Source organism: Lissotriton helveticus, chromosome 10 (genome assembly GCF_964261635.1).
Source record: "Lissotriton helveticus chromosome 10, aLisHel1.1, whole genome shotgun sequence".
In the NCBI taxonomy this organism is placed as follows: domain Eukaryota; kingdom Metazoa; phylum Chordata; class Amphibia; order Caudata; family Salamandridae; genus Lissotriton; species Lissotriton helveticus.
The window spans coordinates 458,062,012-458,077,063 of NC_136071.1; positions in this window are offsets into that span (position 1 = coordinate 458,062,012).

Sequence of the window (15,052 nt, forward strand, 5' to 3'; positions counted from 1 at the left end):
CCGTTCACCCTCAATGGAGATACGATACTGTGGTATACGTGGCAATCGCACATTTAGTTTCAGCTTGATCACATAAGGTGGGATGTCCAAAAGACCCACATCATTGGGACCTGTGGCCCATAGAGACGCAGGAAGGGAGCTCAATTCCGGCGGGAATTTATCGATCGACAAGTACATGGGAGAGATTACTCTCCGACCTAATGTAAGCTCCACTCCTTCAGGAGAGCAATACAAAGTCGCATATAACTGTTTTAACAAATCCAAGCCCAGAAGATTCTCACCACAACCAGTAGATAGAATCAATGGAGCCTCCAGCTCACGAGGGCCAATTGTAAGGGGCAAAGGGCTAGAGACAGGATTGCTAACAGGGGCACCAGAGAATCCAACGGAAACATTTGTTAAGCCGGACAAAGGTGCGCCAGGGAGTTTCGAATGCATGATGGAACTTTTCGTCGCACCAGTGTCTAACAGAAAAGGCTCAACTACGCCAGATGTAGCAACTGCGACGTAAGGCCCACTCTGATCAACCGGAACTGATACTACTCCCTCTCTCTGTCGGTGGCTGTCCTAGTAATGGTCGTTTGCAACAGCCTCATGTTCAACGTAATAGTCGTCCGCATAATACTGTGCTGATTTATGGGACCTCACATTTCGCTGGTCAAAACAATTATTCGCGTCCGAGGACGTATTAGGGCGCTCAGTCTGATTTTGAAAGGTACCGCGGCCTCTACCTCGAGATGCTTGTTGAGGACCACCACGACCCCCTCGTGCCGATACACCAGTAAGGCGATCACGTAAAGCCGGACAATCATATTTTATATGTCCCGCTCTTCTACAATATGCACATTGATTATACCCAAGCATAGACCTAAAGTCAGAGGAATCAGAACGTGACTGCATTCTGGAGGATTGCGATTGTGGTCTATATTGCTGTTGCGAATCATTTTGATTTGAACGTGGAGGATACGCTTGCTGCAACAAAACCTTCGTTTTGAGCTCCTTTGTTTTCTTATCTGCACGATCACTTTCTTCCTTTTCCCTATTCTCATAATATTGAGCCGTCGCTAAAATCTGTGCAGTGGTTGAAACAGCCCATGCACTTTCTGAATTCTTCAATTTGTTGCATAGTTCAGGTAACAAATTCAACACGAACTTATCAACAAATAACCACTGACCTCCCTCAGTGCTCATATCCTGACCACTATGATCGACAAATGCTTCCTCGAACCTAGTAAAGAAGTCCGAGACACTCTCGTCTTTCTTTTGCTTACAAGCTGATAATTTATCCCAGTTCACCCTCATCGCTGGCATGAGAGTTTTCATAAGTGTAATTATTCTCTGAGGTAGATCCGTAATTAACTGCTCAGGCTTAGCCCCACCAACTTGTCGGCCATCAGCTGCTATTAGTGCAGCCCAGTCACCACCTAACTCATTCGCATGATTTTCCTGGTGAATTTTCGCCCAAACCGGTTGTGGTACAACATTACCGAACAGCATGTCGATGTCGGCAAGGTTCATAATAGTAGCATCTACCAATTGGGACAACTCCTTATAATAACCTGCTGGATTCTTACGCGGATCAGGCAAAGATTGTTTCACCTGCAAGACTTCTGATCGCTTCCATGTGAGGTGTATCCAAACTCTTTGGAAATGTGGAAGAATCGGAGGATTAGCAGCAGGAGCACCTGGCATCCATACTGGCGGAACCTCTCTCATAGGATACTGACCAGAGTTCGCTTTTGTATTGTCAGTGTCATTATCAAACGACACACGAGAAGGCACTGTGGATCTAAAGGATAACAATCGCTCTAGCGCACGTCGTACATCTCCGCCTACAATCATACCGCTCGAAAATTGACTCTGAAGTTCAGTCATATCGGGCGGTACATTATCTACATCATCATTATACCATTCTTCCCTCAAAAAGTTACACATTTCTTCGAACACGAATCTCTGTGTACGCTTATTAAACTGAGAAAATGTGTCGAAAACCATGCGTGGAGTGTAGTTAGCAGGGTGTCTTATCCACCTATGCGCCATAGTCACTAACGTCTCTTTTTCCCTTCCACTAGGGATCTGACTCCGTCTTTGGGGAGTTTCAGAAACATCGGATGGAAATAACTGACCAGAAAGTGGTGAATAAAGGGTAGCAACAGCGTTAGGGATACGATTACGAACAGAAGGAGAAGAAGAAAGAAGAACAGAAGCAACAATATTAGACGTGAAGGTAGACACAGCAGACGCAGGCAAGATAGTCGGGGTAGCAGGGACAAGAGGCTGAGGAGGTACAGACAAAGGAGCAGTTGGAGGGACAAGTACAGGACCAACAACAGGCTGACCAGCAGCCGCCGGAACAACAGGAGGGACAACAGGAGGAACTACAGGAGGAACTACAGGGGCCGTAGCACCCTGTGCATACGGAGGTGGTGATTTCATCAAATACGCTAACAGGGGATCCTCCTTTGAATCCTCTTCTTTCTTATCTAGACCAGTTGGTAAAACCGGATAACATTTGTCTATCCTCATGTGATGTAGTCTAGTAGAAACTTCTATTTCTTTTTCTTCTTTATCTCGCTGACATTGTTGTACAACTTGCATTATCGGGACGATACCTTCTCTCCGATTCTTTTTAAGCTGTTTGATTTCTTTCTGCTTGGCCTCTTTACGCTACAACCAAAAGGAATCAAACATAGCGGGTCTAGCTTTCTTTTTAAACAATTTAGCTTCAAGATTATCTAAAATCATAAGGTCAAAACTTCCATGCGGTGGCCAACTAAGGACACCATCTTTTTTCGTGTAACGGACCCAATATTCATTATAAATAATAGGGCCCACACCATGTCGACTATAGAGCTCATATATCGGAGTTCCAACTGGAGGTATCGGACACGAGTCCTCCAACCGGGAATCCTTGTTGCAACATTTAAAGAAACCAAGAAAACCACTATGGCTAGGCATCGTGCACACTAACCTAGTATCAAACTTCAAGGGTTACCGAAGTGCTAAATCTTCGTGAAAGACAAAACCCTCGGTTTTTGGCAATTGCAACTGTCAAATAACAACTAAGAACCAATAACTAAGAACCACAAATGCAATGGAACCATGCAAACAACAAAGCTTCAACAAGCTGCAACAACAACTAAGGACTGGGAGCGACCCACAAATACTTAACTGAGAGCACAATGGTGTCACCAGGAAGGCCCGTCTATCGTCTCGCTGTACGAAAGGTCTACGCCAGGCGCCGAAAACAGGTCGACAGTCAGGGCATCGGTCCGTCGCAGCCGTTAGGAGGCGGGAAGCTTCGCAGGAAAAATCTTCAGACCACTTATTTCGACAACAGGATCGATGAAGCGAGTGCACCTTTTCCTCGGAGATTTCACACGAAGTTCCTCACAATCGTCAGGCTTTGGACCGGTACCGCTGATGTCGCCCCACGCTGGGCGCCAACTGAAGGACTGGACTATTTAAGGCCCAGCGGTGCCAGGGGATAACACCTAAAACCTTCGTGGGATACCTGTTCTGGCGCACTAAAGACAGAGACACAGGAGACTTCCTTCGGCGTCAAAGATCAGCGTTTATTACTGCAGGGAGGCAAAAGTCACAAGAAGTACAACAGAGTGTAGGTTCTGAGAGTCTGCTTCAAATTGCAAATGTGGATCGCTTCTTTTATACACGTATTCGACATTGGACAACATACGGACAAAAGGTTACAACTTAGTTCCCACAATAAACTTAAATAAAAAAGGCATTCTGAAACCCGGAACATAATTATAGTAACATTGCCGGTTCCCAACTGTAAAAGCACATTATCCTGCTGCTAGGCACATTCCAATCTAGTTGTAAAAGGACGAGAGTAGAGACAAGAACAGCTGCAAGGAAGTCAGACAACAGCAAAGAAAAGAGTTTGAGGGTAATATCGGAAGCATGATCACTGGATCAAAGGATTCGATCCTAGCATATGCACGGCTGAAACAATAGACCGGCACAGCAAGATTACCCTCAAGCGGAGCCATCTGCCTATGCAGTGTCATTCCCCCGGTCATAAAAGACGCATGAAAGGAATATGCATCTTCCGTAAGGCTTGGGAACTAAAGGGTCACAAGGCGGACAGTTGCCTGCTCGCTGACTACGTGAGGGCAAGAAACAAAATGGATGCCGTATCTAAAATGGAACCCGAGGGTTCAGATGTAGAAACACGTAAATAAGGCGAACCCCGCCAAGTAGTGTAGCGAAAACGCGTACACTTACTAAGCTCGTCATTTACGGTTCATAGATACCAAACTTGCCCATTTTCGTTCATGCCTAGAACACCGTAACGATTCCCACGGAACCTCAATGGGTCTTAAGTGGTGTCGGAAACTGCAGTCAAACACAATGGAGGACTTCAAAGAAGAGTCGCTGCTGGACGGAAGAAAAGTTTCCATTGGAATTTAAAGGTGGATTCTTGTTGAGGAGTACCTGAAAGCAAAGGGGAGGAAGTATGGGTCACTCAGGAGTGACCAGGGGCTCGGTAGACGAATGCCCACTGATGTTGGGTGCTTCATGTGCATTGTGAGATCTTGTCTCTGCAGCCACGGGGACCAGGAGACGTTGAGGACAACCAGGAGCTGGATACGAGCTCTACCATGAAGGATGTTGAGTGCTGAGGGGTTGGTATCAGTGGGGAGCACCAATGAACTCCGAACAGTGAAGTCCAATTCTAGGACCTACGGAGTCTTTTCATCATACCACTACCCGCACAGGTCAATGTAACAACTACTGGCCTGCAGACCCACTGTTCTAAATTCAATCTAAAAAACCTCCATGTACCAAAATTCAAACAAGACTTTAAGAGGAACAATTCCACCACAAAAAAATGTATCCATGTGTGGGAAAACTTGGGAAAAAATGTCAGAAAATACCTCACGTTACTATCTCCAAATATGTGCTGTGAGCGTCCTCAAATTGTAACGCCATCTATTTTGCCATTCACACATACAAAGGCCAACATGTTTCATTGCCTACTTTAATTGTGGAAACTTCATCAAGGCTGCTATGGAATGAGTCTTCACCTCGCTTGTTGGTCACATCAGACCTGTGGTAACATGACAGAAATAAAAATTTAAGAACGGGCCACATGTAGATAAAATAAGAATTCCTCACAACTTTATAAAGCTCCCTCGAGCCCCCTCCAGACAAATATATAATTTGAAATGACCGCGTGGTTGCTGTAGTCCTTCGTACCTGCAAACCACTCCAACCGGGTCCGCGCCAAGTGGTTGCATTACCTCTCGTGACTGCAATTGTCAGTTTCACCTACAATCAAAATATCATTATTAAGCCATGTATTTGAATTCTACACCAAGCTTTACACAAACTCTCCCCCGTCTAGTACGCTCAATTACAAGCGCTTGTGTCTCGTCAAAACTTTTTACATGGGCAAAGGTCTCAGACACACGCTCTTCCGTAATCACACCCCAACCATCTGCCTATTAGATAAAACATGGGTCATCTTTCAAACCTTCACCCATCTCACATCCAGCGTGTCCGTCGTGCACTTTCAAAATGTTTCGTGCAGATGACAGCAAATTTCGGGAGTGGGGGGATTTTTCCACTTTGACTTAAAGCTCCCTACTACCTCCTTCCCCGTGAGCCTCACACAATTCCCATAACTTCCCCTTACCGCGGCGTCTCAATCCCTTGGTGCCCCATCCCGATGATGTTAACAGGACTCAAGCATCTGTTCTTTAAATCTCTCGAATGCCGCGCCCCCGGGTGTACATGTCCCGGAAGTTGATTCCCAACCCGGTTAAAAAAAACACTCGTGGTTCGGTGTTACTGCGCAAATGGCCGAATAGATGCCATTTTCATTTGAGGATGCTCACTGTGCATATTAAAAGTTTTCTTTTTTGCATGTGATCTGTACCACATTTTAACTTTAAGGATTACATCTCCTTTCTTTTCTGGGACCAGTTGGACACTAAGTGATATTCACACTGTTAGTGCTTCTGCACACACTTTTCACTGATTCTTTTTCTTTGATTTCTCACCTCTGAGGAATTTACTTTCACATTTTTCTTTGTCAAGAAAATTACCAATGATGATAATGCGTGCATACTGGTGAAAGCAGCTTCCACTTGGAGATACTAACATTAAGTACTTTCTGACTGTTCCATACATTTTTCCACACAAGGATACATTTTTCTGTGTTATGTTTTGTTATGTTATTGAAATTTATAAGAAGCGTGTAGGAGAGTAGGGTCTGCTTCCTATGGTCACCCCCACTTTTTGCTGTGATACTCTGGTTTTTTTACATTAGTGTGGCTGTGGGCCTGCTAAACAGACCCACAGCCCAGCTTTTCTCTCTCTAAATTGATACCATGTACTTTAGGTACATACCAGATTGGTTACTGGGTCACCCTTGTGAGCCCCTGTATAGTGTACCATAGGTACCCAGGGCATAGGTGCACCTTAGGCCTACCAGGGGCTGCAGCATGTATTGTGCCACCCCTGGTTTGCCTTCCAAACTGACACCACAGGCCTGTTCACACAGCCTGGGTAAGGTGGTGTAATCAACCCTTACTTAGATATAGTATCCCTATATCTACATATATATAGAGACACATATACATCTATAAGCCACTCCTATGGTAGGCCTCGACAATCCTGGAGGCAGAGTGCTTGGTTTTATGTGAGAGGGTGCCCTAGCATGAGCTGAGCCCCTCTGCAGCTTTCGGAACCATCTCTTTATAGCTGTTCTATGATATAGCCATACCATATACTCTTAAGTGCGTTATAATCCTCGCGGTTAATGCTAACTTTGGTTTGGCTTTATCAAAACATGTCATGTAAGGTGTCAAACAGTTTGGAATACTACCTCCCCCGTCAGTCCTGGCGGCGGGGGTAGCATTCCACCCTTCTAGAGGGAGAAGACAAGTAGTTACTGCTTTACCCGGTTAAAGTTAAACAGAGCCTCAGCATCACAAAATGGATGCTGCTGCCACAGACATGAGTCTGACCTCCTGCTGCTGGATGAAACTCCGGCAGGGGAGGCCTGGACAATAGGTTTCCTGTCCAGGGAGGGGCTGGCACCTCCCCAGACAGGGGTTTTGTGTATTGGGGCAGGGAGGGCTGCATTCAGTGAATGCTTCTAGACACTGCCTGGGGCACACAAGGTGCTCAATGCATAGCCCAGTTCAAACCGGTTGCTGGGGCACACAGCCCCAACTCTGGCATGAAACTGGACAAAGGGAAAGGGGTGTAACCCCCCCTTCTCAGGGCCACCCATAGGAGGGACCTAGCCAGGTAGTCCAGACCCCATTCTTAGTATAAGTATAGGAGCTGTGTCCCTAGGACTTTAGATTACCCTGGACGAATCTTTGAAAGACATATCCTGGACATTCGATGTTCTATTCTGACTCGAAGATGGAAGATATCTCCCTTGTGGTCAAGGAGTAACCACCCTGTACAAACAGGCACCAACAGCAACTTTATCAGTCTGCATTTTCGAGGCTCCCACCGGATCCCGAAGAATCTGTGACACAGAAACTGGACTTCCAGACTTCCCTGATTCCGACCCACATCCACAGCAAAGCTGAGTCCCATGGCAGACACGAGAGACATGGGATTGGAACCCCTTGACATCCTGCATTTTGCAAACGGCACTCCTTCAACGAGGTATCTCGAAGTTGTGCTTTGGGGTGCTTGAAGCCCCAGCTCCGAGCACCATTTGCACCGAAGCCCAGGCCCCCACACTCCGCGAGTGTTCCTTGGGCCCCGCTTTTGCATTTGAGCTTGATGCGTCTTCTCAGTTCCTAGTCTGTTGGCTAGTGAGCCCCCTGAAGAGCTTTCTTTGAATTTAACTTGCTTTTCTGGTTGCCCCAGGTTTGCTCTTCTGAAAAGGAGAAACGCCACAGACCTTGCTGGTCTGCAACAGAGCCAATCTTGACATCCTACATGATTTGCAGTCGCCAAGGCTTGTTGGGTTCAATCCGGATACCGACACTGCAGTCATCTAGATCTATTATGGGACAACTTGAATCCAGTGCCTGGTCATCGTCAATGCCTCCTTGACCTTGTGGCTGAAGAGACAAGTTTGACTACTTCACCTGAAATCACCCGACATCGCCTGGTTCCTTCCTGGTTCCTTCCTGGTCCTTGGCTAGTGACCCAGACTCTGTCCCTTCTGCTTTCAGGTTCTTCAGATCATCGATCCACCCTTGGATCAACCCGGACACTTTTCCTCTAGTCCCCTGCAGCACTTCTTTGCAGCTCTCCATAGAAAATGACGACGAAACCCGACACGAAAAGACACCTATGCACACGGCTTCCCTGGTTGAGGTAACACGAGTACTTTGGTGCTACCGTGGGTCTTGACTCTCAAAGTGTCCTAGTTTAAAAGGGTTCCATCCTAGTCCATCTGGAAGTGTCCTTAAATTGTATATTTGTAACTTTTACGAACTCCATAGAAAGCCAATGGTAACCCGCGCCTGTGTTTAGACAATGCACGCGGCTCCCGTGGGCCTCCTACCTCCTAACCTTTGGTTGATTAGGGTAGCCCCAGCGATTCCACAGGCCCTAGACCTGCTTTCTAATTATCTCGTAGTACTAATACCTCTTTCTTAGTATATGGTTTGTGAGGCCCCTAGGGTATAACAAATACTCTGCAACTTATCGTATATTAACTGTGTGACTTGTATTGTATTTTGACCTCTGACCTCCTAAAGAGTGCAGAGGGGTTGTGTTTAGATTAAATACATATATATTTGATATATACCTTGTGTGGTGTCCTTTAATTTGGTAATCAAGGGATTATATTGGTAAAACAACTTTCTTAACTCGCCTACTGAAGTCTTAGCCTGAAGAATTCTGGTTCATTCTACCACTAGGATAACTTTCTATAAGGTTGACTTTACAACCACCATCAATAAGGGTCAATTAGACTGGTGCAAGGTGCCCACTAGAACTAGTGGACATCATATGCCAGGCTAACTTCTCACAAAGCGCGCAAATACCCTGAGGTGTCCTGGAGCTGGGCTGGCCTAAACCATTAGTCAGAGAGAACAGCCAAGTCTTAAGGCTCCTTCTAAAGGCGAGCAGATTGTCAGCATTCCTCAGGTCGAACGGCAACTACTTCCACGCCTTGGACGTGCAGGTGATGAAACTCCTCCCTCCCCAACCAGCTGTTTTAAAAAGTAAGCGTTTGGACAAGTTTTGCCCCCAAAGATCGTAGCATCCTGCTAGGGGTGTATCATTTCAACCTTTGCCTCAGATGGTCTGGACCAATACCATTAAGGGCTTCAAAAGCTGTACACAGGGCCTTAAAACAAACCCTTTGTTTCACCGGGAGCCAATGCAGCCGCGTAAGTTCTCCCCGGACTGAAACAAATTTAGGTATACTAGACAGTAGTCTGGCCGCTGCATTTTGAACCAACTGAAGCCTATTAAGCAGTTGTTTTTGGGCACTCAGGTAAATGCTGTTACAATAATCTAAGCGTGCCATTACCAGGGCGGTGACTACCGTCCTAAAGTCACCGTCCGAGAGATACGGTTTTATTTTTCTAAGGACTCGTAGGATCAGAAAGCAGGAGGATACAACTAAACTGATGTGGTCACAACAGGTCAGATTGTTGTCCATTATTATTCCTACATTTTTCACTTTAAGAGCTGGGGTGGGATGGTTCCCCATGTCTGTTGGCCACCAATCCAGGGTCCAAACATGTGGGTTATTTCTAAATACAATCACCTCCGTTTTGTTGGAGTTCAGTTTCAAACAGTTCGCCGACATCCAGCATTCTGTGGTAAATAAATAATTAATTACCGGTACTATTTTTCAGTATAATCAATAAAACAGGTAGCTCAATAAATAAGAGTCAGGATTCGAGGTATCTTGAGTCGACAGGCTTTAATCAGGCATAAAGGACAGGAACAGGACAGCCTGTACGGGAAGGGAATGAAGGCAGCTGCCGGGGGCAGGATCTGGGAATTGGCGTAACTTTTAATATGGGTGCACAGTATATATATCAAAACAATTGCATTACATTCAATACAATAGGCGTAGCAGTAGGCGTGGCTCGTAGCAGTCGCGAAAGATAAGGGCAAAATGATGTAACAAGAAGGCGTGTACAGGGCGTATACATAGACATGTGATGTAAACGTAACAGAATATGTCATAAATGGGGCGGAAACATGGAGGGGGCTACCTGAGCAGCTTGGACCTCTAACCTAGTGGTGCGCGCAAACGGACAATGACGTGTTACCAGGGAGAACTGGGGGCTATGAATTCTGCGCTAGAAGAGGAGACTAAAGTCTGGAGTGTCAGAGCGACATGTACCCAAGGCATATCTAGTATCTGGTGTTTAGAGTACATATTGATAGAATCCAAAAGCTATCAGGGCAAAGGCTAATAGACGCTAAGACTGGTGCGTGCATAATTCTACATGTGTTGCGTGTGCGAGGAATATTCTATGAATATTAATACAGTATTTCTCTTACATGGAGACATAAAGGCTAGACCATGACGGAAACTATTGATGCGATGCAGTAGCTTAGGAATGCAGAGAAGGGGGGCTGGACTGATAACTAGAAGCATAACATACTCTTGGCAGACTGGGAGGCAGAGCCAGGCCGGGCACTGCGAGGCATGAAGTAAGCGAAGGGTCAGGGATGCAGGTGGGGGCTGTATCGCTCCTCGGAGAGGGTTCAGGAGACAGGAGCTGAATCTGAGTCCGGGCCCTTTTGAGGCCTAGAAACGGGGACAATTCAATGAATTAACGTGCACACTGTAAAATGTGGCAACGTAGGTTTACATAGGCCTAATATTCGTTGTTTTCACGAAGACTGGAAACTGACATACTAGAGATGGACACAACTGTAATTGCGTCTTTAATCGATCAGAGGGGAATACATGCATATCGATCATGCACATATAACATAAGATGGGGAACACGTAGGCACATACAACATGGCAAAATTTACTTTTCCACATTCCCTCCTTGTGCCCTACGTTTCCATCAGGAAACATCAATATTCATGATACCATCTATCATTTCATATAGCATCATTTGCTCGTCTCGAATTGTCTTGGAACGGGATTTAGGACTAGGAATACAAGAGGTAGCACACATGCCGCAAATCGCAGGGCCACATTGTATACAGAGGCAGCAACTGAATATGATCATTACTGCAATACCTAGAAATGACAATACTTTCCATCCCCAGGCAGATATAATACTCCAGAGCCAACCGGACCATGTCCAGGTGCCTGGATTCTGGTGTAACTGATGGGCAATTTTATGAAGTCTGGTTATAGCTGAATAAACAGACGGCGCGTTATTAGGAATGAAGATGCAGCAACTAGATCCAATGACTCTACATGCTCCTCCTCTATCGGCCAGTATGACGTCAAGAACGAGACGATTTTGGAGCACGACAAATCTCATAGCAGATTGCTCTTCAGTTAAGTTACCTAGAGCAGAAGTAGTCTCATTCACTACTGCTTCAAGCGTTCTGGTTAACCTACGTATTAACTTACTATTCTGGATAGGTCCTATAAAGAAGAAGAAACCTTTATTGAAGTCTTGATACTGTTCTAGAGTAGTTTCAGTTTGATCGACAATTGGGGACTCGATCTCCCTTCTATGTCTGACGTGTACTAGATGTGTGTTTCTGTGATAATCAGATGGGGCTAGAAAAACTGGTGGCAGTAGGAAGGCAATGTAACATGTTCCATCCCAATCGAGGGGCAGACGAACATATGCGGTCTGACCACAAACAAAATAAGAATGACGTGAGGCTTTGAAAATAGATTTCCCACTGTCACTATACTCGACAGTAGTAGTACAATCACTATGTCCTACATGTGCGGAACCATTCTTTCTGACACATAATTCGCCTTTGACTGGTAGTACTGAAATAGCAGGCAAATCTGGAGTAGTATCAGACTGAACATTCAGGACCATGAAATTCGAAGAATAATTACCTAAATCATATACTTCATTTTCTAGATCTAACCCTGTTCTATGGGAGAGACCTTGTTTGTCTGGAAAACATGTTCTATTCAGAAGGGACATATCATTGGAGGATGACGTTAACGTGGACCATGCTCCACACGAACCATTATGTGAAAACGGATAAGTAAAGAGTGGCAAAACTCCCTTCGGTGTCTGGAAAGGGGGGAGTCGACCACACACCCAACAATTAGTAGCATTGCTGGTCTGGTGTGAATAGTGTAACATTCGGATGAATGTGTTATTTCGCATAGCAAGACGATAGGATAGCTCGTGAGGAGGCAGATCACTAAATGTGTGCTCTACTGTAGTATTAGAAAACATATTTACATGTGAAATTGGAAAACATAAATGTAAAGCATAACTTGTGCAGGTAACCATTAGACTCAAAAATAACAAAAAACTTAGAACAATAATACATTTTATAGAGTTTTGACTAACTCTCTCACTATGGGTGTCTATCTCATACATGTCAGGAACCTGTCTAACCATTTCACCCGAGAGGGACTTAGACAATTAAACTGGCTGACTTATTTTACTAGACCGAAGTTTCTGTTTATACTCCTGTTGCGGAGTTTTCTCTAACGGGGGAACCTTGAGCTCAGAGTCTGTTTTTAGGAAGTCTTTAGGAATAAGGCAGTCCTTAGCAAAAGTCTTTTCTGGTAGTCCATGGAATTTCTTTATATGGGTCAGGTGGACCCAGCCTTTTCTCCCCTCGAGCTTTACTGCAGTCCTTGTTGTTAGCAAGACGAGGCGGGGCTCCTTCCAGCGGGGCTCCAGCGGACTTGAACGATCAAAATTACGCACCAACACCAGGTCGCCTGGAATGACCTCATGCCGTTTCACCTCGGTGTTGTCTGGAAATGCGGCGGCAACCTGTGAACGACAAGAGTGTAGGGCAGACATCAAGGAAGCTAGGTAATCTGTCAGCATATTACTGGAAACATCTGTAATACTGCGGGGTCTAGGTGTACCCCACATGTTTGGGGGGCGGCCGAATACGACCTCATACGGGGACAGACCTGATCTGGAATGTGCAACCATCCTCATATAAAATAAAGCAACTGGCATGGCAACTAGCCAGTCTACACCTTTTTCTTTACATATTTTTGCAATGCGGATTTTCAGAGTCTGATTATGTCTCTCTACGAGACCGGCTGCTTCAGGATGGCGCACACAATGGAACTTCCACTGGTACCCTAACTGAAGGGAAACATGTTTCATAAGCTCAGATGAGAATGGCTGGCCGTTATCAGAATACACGACCCTAGGGAGTCCATAGCGGGGAAAGAATTCACGGACCAACTGCCTGGCAGTGGTCGCGGCTGTGTAATCTGGAACTGGATATGCTTCTGTCCACCTGGACAAAGCGCATACAACTACGAGGACATACTTGAAACCTCGACATCGCTCCATATGAATATAATCCATCTGGAGGACTTCAAAAGGGTTGTCAGGAGGTTGGAATCCACCTTGTTCCACCGGGACACTTTTACCTGGATTGAACTGACAACATATCATACAGGTACGGACTTTCTGCTTGGCTGCAGCTCGTAAGTGCTTGTTGAACCAAAGGTTCTGAATACTGTCTAACATAGCTTTTTCTCCTAGATGTGCTGGACTATGTGCGGTATTAATAATGACTTGAACCATAGAGTCAGGGAGAAACCATGTGGCTTTTCCCTTCGTCAACCATCCTTGATCTGTCTGGACCCCTCCTTGTTCGGACCATTTCTTTATTTCTTCGGGAGTAGCGTGTAACTGTATGTCTATGACATCTTGTGTAGGGTCCTTAACTGTCATACAAGTAGTCAGATCTGGAGTGAGTATCTGTGTCGTGTTAACTGGAATGTCTGGGGTCTGAGCTGTAAGCTTGGCTGTTCGATCTGCTAGATCGTTACCTTGGGAAATGATGTCAGTAACTTTCGTATGTGCCTTGCACTTCATGATAGCGATAGCTGTCGGTAAATGTATTGCATCTAACAGAGCTTGAATAAGGAGACCATGCTGAATCTTGGTTCCATGAGAAGTCATGAAACCTCTCTCCTGCCAGAGCACTCCAAAGTCATGTACGACTCCGAATGCGTAGCGTGAATCTGTGTATATGTTTACTTTCAGGTTCTTGGCACGTATGCAGGCTTGGGTCAGAGCAACTAGCTCTGCTGCTTGAGCAGACAGGGTGTCAATACGATGTGTTTCTATAACTTCAGTTTCAGTAGTCACTGCATACGTGGCTACTAGTTCTCCTGTACTTGTTCTCATACATGAACCATCCACATAAAGTGTCAGGTCGGGATTAGGTAATGCAATGTCTGTCAGGTCTTGTCTTGGCTTTGTCATAGTGTTAACAACTTCCACACAGTCATGTGTGGCAGGATTTGAAGTAACTGACGGTAACAGTGTAGCAGGATTTAGAATGTTGCAGCGTCTGATTTCTATGTGTGGCTGGAACAGTGTCAGTTCATAACCTGTTAAACGTGCAATTGTTAAGTGCTGAGTCTGAGTTCGGTTTAAAAGAACTTCCACGGAGTGTGGAACTTGTACTGTCAGGGAGTGTCCTAATACTATGGAATCACTTTGTCTGATAGCTAGAGCTGTGGCTGCAACTGACTTGAGGCACGCAGGCAGAGCCTGGGCTACTGGATCTAATGTGCTCGAAAAATAAGCACAGGGCTTGTACTGTCCTGCTTGATCTTGTGTGAGAACAGATAATGCAGTACCATCACGTTCTGTGACAAAAAGTGTAAAAGGCTTACTGTAGTTCGGTGTTGCTAGAACAGGTGCTTGACATAAGGCTTTCTTTAATTCATTGAAAACAAGTGTATGTTCCTGGGTCCAAGGGAGGACAGTCCATACGGCTGCCTCCTGTGTCGTTAACTGTATCAGTGGCTTAGCTAGAAATGCATACTGAGGAATCCATTGTCTGCAATAAGAAGTGAGGCCAATAAAAGCTCGTACCTCCTTCTGTGTCTTGGGCTGTGGAAGACTCGCTATTAACTGGATACGGTCAGGTGTCAACTGCCTACCCCACTTGGACAGTAAGTGTCCTAAGTATACCACTTGCT